The sequence below is a fragment of the Triticum dicoccoides genome, chromosome 1B, assembly GCF_002162155.2.
Source record: "Triticum dicoccoides isolate Atlit2015 ecotype Zavitan chromosome 1B, WEW_v2.0, whole genome shotgun sequence".
Lineage (NCBI taxonomy): Eukaryota > Viridiplantae > Streptophyta > Magnoliopsida > Poales > Poaceae > Triticum > Triticum dicoccoides.
The window spans coordinates 410,503,508-410,512,476 of NC_041381.1; positions in this window are offsets into that span (position 1 = coordinate 410,503,508).

Here is an 8,969-nt window from a genome sequence, read left to right on the forward strand (position 1 = left end):
TGCTTGCATTAGATTTTGTTACTATTGTTCAATAGCTCCTATTCTGATGCATAGCCTTCTTTTTTAACCTACTGTTCTTACTTTACTTGTTATCCTTATGCTTAGTGTAGGTTGGTTAGTGATCCATCAGTGACCCCTCACCCTTGTCCTTGTTGCCCCGCTTTGTTGCCGCTGACTCCATCAATGTGATCAACGAGCAAAGATCGACACATCACCGGCACCCCCCCCCCATAGTTGTACGACTCTGCAGAGCTAATATCGAGTGACGAGGGTGATGCCTAATATCCCACTTACGATGATATCTCTGTAGTGTAGCACATCAAGTGTGGTTAACCGAGGGTGATTCGTCACTCACCACTCCCGATGATGTCTCTGTCATGCAGCTCTTCAAGCTGAACTTACCGAGGGTGATTCCTCCAAGTTCACCTTGACATTGTACCTCAGGTGTGAACCTACCGAGGGTGATTCCTCTGAGTTCATCTTAATGGTAAGGACACACTGATACCTTTAATTGTTCCCCGTTTACTGTTACTGGGGGTCTGAAGGGACAGCCGGTACCACCCCGGTAGAGGTGGACCTGAGTTCCGGACGGTCTCTTGATAAGTCGGGTTGACCATGAGGGTACCCGCGAGATAATGATGAGGCACGGCCGGGCAGGCAGAGACTGCCCGAGGGGACGGATGGGCCTGGCCCTTGTCGTAAGTCCGTGAGACGGGGCGACGGGATCACTGATCGTTTCCGCGAGCTCCCTATACACTGACGTGTTTGGATATGTGATCTGAGTAGGCCTGTGGCCTTTTTGCACTGACCACCACACGCGAATAAGTATGGGCACTCAGCATCGTACGATTCTCCCAAAAGCTTTGTCTAACGTCCAGTTCAGCATTGCGGCATGGTCAGGCAACGGATCCTGGAAGAGTTCCATTTGGTCCCGGTCACCCTTGCAACGACCCAAAGTTCTTAGGGGTGAGCGGCCAAACAACCTCTTCATGCTTAGGATGTAGATCGGCGGGCACCTCTCTACAGTGTGTCGATCAGCCGAGGCTGGGCATGACCCAAAAAAGTGTGTCCGGCCGGAGTTAATCAAGTGTGTTGGGTAAGTTGGTGCACCCCTGCAGGGAAGTAATCGATTCAAATAGCCATGTCCACGGTAACAAACGCTCGGAGTTGTATCCCGATATACTACAACTAGAACTGGATACTTGTTACACCAAACTGATATGATGGCTCTGCGATTACTTCCTCACGAGGTAGACGAGGAAGGATCTCTGGGCGTTGCTATTATATACTTGTTACTATATGATAGTCGAAAGCTAGGGCCATCGCTCGCTCCGCCACAGCATCCCGAAGGCGGGAGGTGGCCGCCGTGGTCGCCACCCTACCATTGGCCATCATGGCCATCACCCGCTCCGCCACCGCAGCTCGAAGGCGGGACGTGGCCGTCATGGCCGCCATCCCACTGTCAGCCGCCGTGGCCGCCATCCCACCATCGACTGTCGGGGTCATCACCGCTCTGCCACCGCCGCCCAAAGGCGGGAGGTGGAGGTGGAGCCCCGCATGTGCGTCAGCGACCTTGCGCAGTACATCAAGTTCCTGCGGGAGGAGGAGCTCCTGGTCGAGCACACAAAGAATCTTACTGCCGTCGTGGCCGCACAACACGCCATCGCAGATGTACGGAATGAGGAGATCTAAGAGGAGTACCGCCGCTTCAAGAGGGGTCGTATGGAGCGGCAGAGGGTGTTCAAGGTGAGCGTAGCTAAAGGTGCAGCAGCGGAAGGCACCGGATTCCAGTTGTCCAGCTCATTAGTAGGCTCCTCGCCATCTGCCTCTTACTGAGGGCGCTCGACAGAGGAGAGGCTACTGGAAGTAGTACAAAGCCCCTCCTTAGTAGTTGTATTTAGAGGCTATTTTGTTCAGTTCATCTAACTATAGATGTGGTTGAACTGTACTGCGTACTTAAAATTAGCTGGTATATATAGTTGAACTAGCTATTTTAGTACGTGGTTAGCAACAATTGGGGAAAAGTTTGGTCGGTTCAGCTGTCGAGTTGAACTATTTATATAAAGAACGACTGCTTAATCTATGAATGAAATCTAAGCTTACTAAATTTTGGTTGCAAAATTAGATAGTGCTAGTGATTTTTAGCTACAAATTTTGACAAATGGCAGTTTTACAAGGTTGACAAAGGGCTTTTACTAAATCGAAAAATTTCAATCTTCCCAGTTTGACAAATGGAAATATGCCCAATATGACAGATGAAAATCTTATCAAATTGTCTATATGTGGTTGCTGATACGTCCATTTTGCATCATGCTTTTATATCAATATTTATTGCATTATGGGCTATTATTACACGTTATGTCACAATACTTATGGCTATTCTCTCTTATTTTACAAGGTTTATCATGAAGAGGGAGAATGCCGGCAGCTGGAATTCTGGGCTCGAAAAGGAGCAAATATTGGAAACTTATTCTGCACATCTCCAAAAGTCCTGAAACTCCACGAAAGTCAATTTTGGAATTAATAAGAATTATTGAGCGAAAGAAGTACCAGAGGGGTCCCACACCCTGGCCACGAGGGTGGGGGGCGCGCCCACCCCTACTATGCGCGCCCCTTGCCTCATGGGCCCCCCGGTGGCCCTTTGGTGCCCATCTTCTGCTATATGAAGTCTCTTACCCTGGAAAAAATCATAAGCAAGCTTAAGGGACGGAACTCCGCCGCCACGAGGCGGAACCTTGGCGGAACCAATCTAGGGCTCCGGCGGAGCTGTTCTGCCAGGGAAACTTCCCTCCGGGAGGGGGAAATCATCACCATCATCACCACCAACGATCATCTCATCAGGAGGGGGTCAATCTCCATCAACATCTTCACCAGCACCATCTCCTCTCAAACCCTATTTCATCTCTTGTATCCAATCTTTGTATCCAAACCAGAAATTGGTACCTGTGGGTTGCTAGTAGTGTTGATTACTCCTTGTAGTTGATGCTAATTGGTTTATCCGGTGGAAGATCATATGTTCAGATCCTTAATGCATATTAATACTCCTTTGATCATGAACATAAATATGCTTTGTGAGTAGTTACGTTTGTTCCTGAGGACATGGGTGAAGTCTTGCTATTAGTAGTCATGTGAATTTGGTATTCGTTCGATATTTTGATGAGATGTATGTTGTCTCTCCTCTAGTGGTGTTATGTGAACGTGGACTACATGACACTTTACCATTATTTGGGCCTAGAGGAAGGCATTGGGAAGTAATAAGTAGATGATGGGTTGCTAGAGTGACAGAAGCTTAAACCCTAGTTTATGCGTTGCTTCGTAAGGGGCTAATTTGGATCCATATGTCTCATGATGTGGTTAGGTTTACCTTAATACTTCTTTTGTAGTTGCGGATGCTTGCAATAGGGGTTAATCATAAGTGGGATGCTTGTCCAAGGAAGGGCAGTACCCAAGCACCGGTCCACCCACATATCAAATTATCAAAGTAACGAACGCGAATCATATGAGCGTGATGAAAACTAGCTTGACGATAATTCCCATGTGTCCTCGGGAGCGCTTTTCTCATTATAAGAAATTGTCCAGGCTTGTCCTTTGCTACAAAAAGGATTGGGCCACCTTGTTGCACCTTATTTACTTTCATTGCTTGTTATCCTTTACAAATTATCTTATCATAAAACTATCTGTTACCTACAATTTCAGTGCTTGCAGAGAATACCTTACTGAAAACCGCTTGTCATTTCCTTCTACTCCTCGTTGGGTTCGACACTCTTACTTATCGAAAGGACTACGATAGATCCCCTATACTTGTTGGTCATCAGTTGCACACGGGCCATCAGAAAAAAACCGTTTGTGTTGAAGGGATGTACAAATCCTGCATGCCAGATTTTCTCTTGGCTTAGTGGCAAAGGAAACATAGCTATCGCTTTGCATACTATGTTCAATCTGAACTGTTTGCGATGAAGAGATGCACAACCTACGTGGAAAATTTTATCTTGGCTTACTGGGGAAGGACCATAGCTCTTGCTTTGCATATGGGTGTTCTTTCTAAAACGATTGCGATGAAGAGATGCACAAATTATATGCGGCACATTTTCCCTTATCTTACTGGGAAGCTGTCGGTTTGCATATAGGTGTTCTATCTAAAATGCTTGTGATGTGTGTTTTAAATTTAAAAACCATTGATATATTTTTTTAAATCATTTGGTAAGTCTGTACATTCAGAGAGAAAAACGCAAGTTTGTTCAAACCATAGGTTTCATTCAGTCACATTGTGAATTATATTCATACGATCGAGATACAGTATTAATAAACCCAAAAAAACTAATTCCGTCGGCGGCGGAGGTGGCTTGCCGCGCCGGCGTTATCGTTGTTGTCCTCCAGGACGCCGTTGTTGAAGTCTTCAAGGCAGCACATAATATTCTTCACTTGGAAATCAAGCACCCTATCGTTGCGCGATCAACGGGCGGGGCGTGAGGGACGGCAGCTCACGGTGCTGCGAGGTAGCGGTCGACGGTGGCTCCCCCTGACGCTGAGGGAGGCACTCGCACGGGAATGAGCGCGGTGGGTGCAGGCAAACGCACGGGGACCGGCACCGCGGTGGGTGTAGGGGCACGCACGGGCACGGGCGGGGACACTCGCATGTACACGAGCTCGCATGGGTCCGCAGGGACCTTGCTGACGCCCGCGGCTTCCAGCGCTGCGATAGTGCTCGGCGACCAGACCGTCAATGCTATGGGGATGGTCGCTGGCGCGGGGATGGGAGCTGGGACGGGCGCGGGGCAGCAACCGTCGCGGCCAGCTCGTTGAGGGCCATGTCCATGTGGCCCCATTCCTCCTTATTTTCTATCTCGTCTGGCTCGGAGTCGACCTCACCAAACTAGAAGAGAAGTGGCAGATGATCCTTCTGCGCCATGGCGTTGGTGGAGGTCTGCGGGAGGGGAATGGGAAGTGAAGAGTAAGGTCGCCTGTGTTAAACGGTGGCTCGGGCGTCATTAATGGAGAGGATGGGAGCAAGGCGGGCGGCCATGGGAGTCAAAGGGCTCGCTTCCCAGTGAGCCCGCGCAGTGTAAAGCTCGCACTCTTCCTGGTAAGCCTGCGCATTGGAGGACAACTTGCACACCTCCCGATCAGCCTGCGCAACAGACTGCGCTTGCACTCCTCCCATCTACTCAAGCAGTTGTTCGCACGACACCTCCTAGCATTAAAAGTGTGACGTGTGGCGTCACATGAATGGTTAGCAGAACGCCAACGATTTAAATTGTACAAATGTTTGAGATGATAAGGTGGCAGCTATTTGTTTCAAAATGCCTTTGTTGGTTGTTGATTCGTGCGCCTTCTCTCAAATTGGACACGAAAAAATACCACAACATGTTGGTGTCATTCCATGATAGCATGCCAAGTTTTATGAATTTTAGACGACTTTTGGATTTACTAGAATTTTAAAACCAAGTATCTTAATGTTTGCGGCCGAGGCACGATGCCGAGGTGTTTGAAGTTCATTTCTTGCATGGGACCTAAGCATGCACGCAAGCACACATATGATTTTTCAACCCATTTGCTACACTGGAGCATGTGTCTGTAGTTCAAATTTGAATTATGCACATAAAAATGGCTAGAAAACTTAATTAATGCATAAAAATGTCCAAACAAACTCCGAATAATTCCAAAATTTAACATAACACTCTTGTTGCTCTATGTTGTATCTAGAAAAAAAATCAAGGTGAGAAGAGGCAATGAATGTTGTTTCGTCCAAAAAGGTGACACATGTTCCCTACCGGAACCACGAGGCTTCTTCGGAGAAGCTCTGCTTTGTGAGGAGCGTGTACCAAAACCTGCCCCAAATGGGAAAAAAAATTTACCACTGCATGTTGGTACCATTTCATGATAGCATGCCAAGTTTCATAAAATTCAGACGAGTTTTGGATTTACTAGAATTTAAAAAACAAAGTTTCTCAATGTTTTGCCGGCAAAATCCATTTCCATTTCTTGCATGGGACCTAAGCATGCACCCAAGGACACATATTTGATTTTTCAACCCATTTTTCTGCACTGGAGCATGGGCATGTAGTTCAAATTTTAATTATGCACATAAAATTCCTAGAAAACTCAGTTATATCCAAACGAACCTAGAAAAATTCCAAATTTTAACACGACACTCCTGTTGCTCTATGTTGCCACTAGACAAAAATTGGAAAGCAAGAAGGGGCAATGAATATTGTTTCATCCACGTAGGTGCCACGTTCCCTACCCGAACCATGTGGCTTGTTGTGAGAAGCTCTGCTTTGTGAGAAGCTTATACCTAGATGGGACAATTTTTCTACCACAGCATATTGATGTCATTCCATGATAGCATGCCAAGTTTCATGAATTTCACATGAGTTTTGGATTTACTAGAATATAAAAACTATGTCTCTCAATGTTTGCGGCTGAGCGACGGTGCCGAGGTGTTTGACATTCATTCTCATTTCTTGCATGGAACCTAAGCATATCTTTTTTCAGGCCTTTCTAAAGCAGTTCACTGATGATACCTCCCAAACCACATGTATTGTCAGGAGGCAAGGAAGGTATTCATACAACATCCACGGTACAATATTGAAGTCTTCCTCAAGAGGACGAAGGATGGACGGTCAATCATCCACAGGCACTGGTCTAAAGCTGCAAAGACCTTCAACATCAATGAAGGCTCAATATTCGCCTTCCGCTTCAGTAGTTTTCCAGATGAGATTCATCTGTCTATCTACTGTCCATGATGCTAATTTTCAAAGGTTATAGATGTTGCATGCGAAAGTTGGTGATGTGCAGTTGTGTAATGGGGTAACTAGTTATATGCCTATATGGTGTAACTGAATGCTGAAGCTATGTGATGTTGTACTCTGATGTATTTCAATTATGAAATCCTGGTTACGTAATACGAAAATGAAATATATTGTGTCCTTAATATGAAATACCAATTTGATTAACAAATGGATTATTAATAATAGGCCAATTAGCCTGCTTATTGGGTTTTTCTATTGTAAACGGTTATTAAGACAACACCGTGGGCGATGACCTCAGACAACCCACACAGTTTCTAGGAAAAAAACGTGTTAGATCAATGAACAATCACACACGACTTCCTCTTAAAAACTGTTTGCGTTAGGCCATCTTGCGCAAACATTTTCCACATAAAAAGTGTGTGTGATGAACAGCCTATGCCACACAGTTTCTTATATGCACTATGCGTGATGCATTCAATAACGCAAATGATAAAATTGTTAATATCGTCTGCAATGGCAATGCTATCACAGACGGTTTGATAGGGAAAATTGCGTGTGTTGTACGTGCAAACGGAAACATTTGTCTGGGAGTCATCATGTGAGATGTACATACGAACGGAAATGTACTTGTTGGATTGACTATGTGGGATGTACATACAAGGGAAACGTTTCTCTGGGATTCACTACGTGGGATGTACTTACGAATGGAAACGATTAGGCATGTATAATTGTATGCGATGGCTAGCCCGATCGCATAAGAGCTCATTTTTGCTAGCGTGTGTGACCGGAGGGCCTATCCCCGATAGTTTCTGGGTCATGTGGGAAGGACCCCCCGCCTATCGCCCACACTAGCAAGGCAGCGGTTTAAAATGTCGTCACGGAAAGGGGTTAAAAGCTGTTTGTATAGCAGCTCGTTGTACCAGTGAAAATACATGGTGATCTACCTCGAGATCGTATGATTGAGTTCTAACATGTTCTAGGATGCCTTACATACTACACCCCTCGGCTTATATAGGCACACGGGGTATCTAGGAATACAAGTATGTCGACTACAACTAGGGAACATGTCGATCATTTCATTACGCCTTGAAGTGTATGCCAAGTCTTCGAGGATTCCATCTTGAGTACACCGAGGGCCACGGCTTGTGGGGCCCATTCTTCAGTTGCTGGTGGGTCCTCGGCCTGGCCCATGAAGGGCAGGCCGACATGGTGTGCACCCCCTAATCCAAGATGTCATCACCCCCTGCCTGAGATCTGCCGAATTTAGCTCCATTAGAATGTAGGGAATTATCTCCTCTAGAGAGCTTAAACCTGGGTAAATCTTGTGTCCTTGTTACCACCATGCCAAGTAACCTAGCTTAGGATACCCAACCGAGGGATGTCGGATTTAGCTCTGACATCATCCACGTCGACTTCTAGGTTTCCCGAATCTCTGAGTCATCATCGTTGATTTCTAGGTCATCTAACTCCTCATCTTGTAGATCAAGTTGATCAAATAAGGCATCAAGATCACTAGGGCCAACGCCCTTCATGTCGTTTCCCGTCGCCGGCTGAGCATTAGAGGGTGTCGCTATCAAGCCCTAGCCACCATGCGTACGGTGCCTAGGATGCCAACGGGAGTATATGTATCCATGGGGGAAACCATTGTCGAAGGGAACTCGGCGACGGAAATCGCCACATAGGAACAAACCCTAGCCATTTGGTAGAGGGGAAACACTATAATCTTGACCGTTTGAATTGTGGCAAACCAATTCCCCTGCATTTCCCTGTCGGGTCAAATTTCCCCCGGACACGTTAACCTGATAGTGCCACGTCACTTTAACGCTTGGCAGCAACCAAGTGGTAGGCAATTTTATTGACTGCACACAATTTTTTTTTATTTTCTATCATTGTACTTTGTGGTTTAACATGATTCGGCATGGAGAAAAACATCCCAAATTAGTCGAATTTGAGGGATGTACCAATGTGATTTTTGGCTGGTGAAGGTCATCGCAGAATACCATGGTTGCGAAAGAAGGTGATATTACTTCTCCTTTCACTCTCTATCGTTGGACACCACATGTTTTTTGATGGAACAGTGTGGAGAAGGGTTCGAGGCCGGAAACATAGTGTTATGTATATTGTCTTTTTATTTTTGGAAAGTGGGAGAGTATTGTGGTATAATGACTTTGCAAAAAAATTAGAAAAGGCCCCCATAGTTCTCGGCCACCGCGGCCA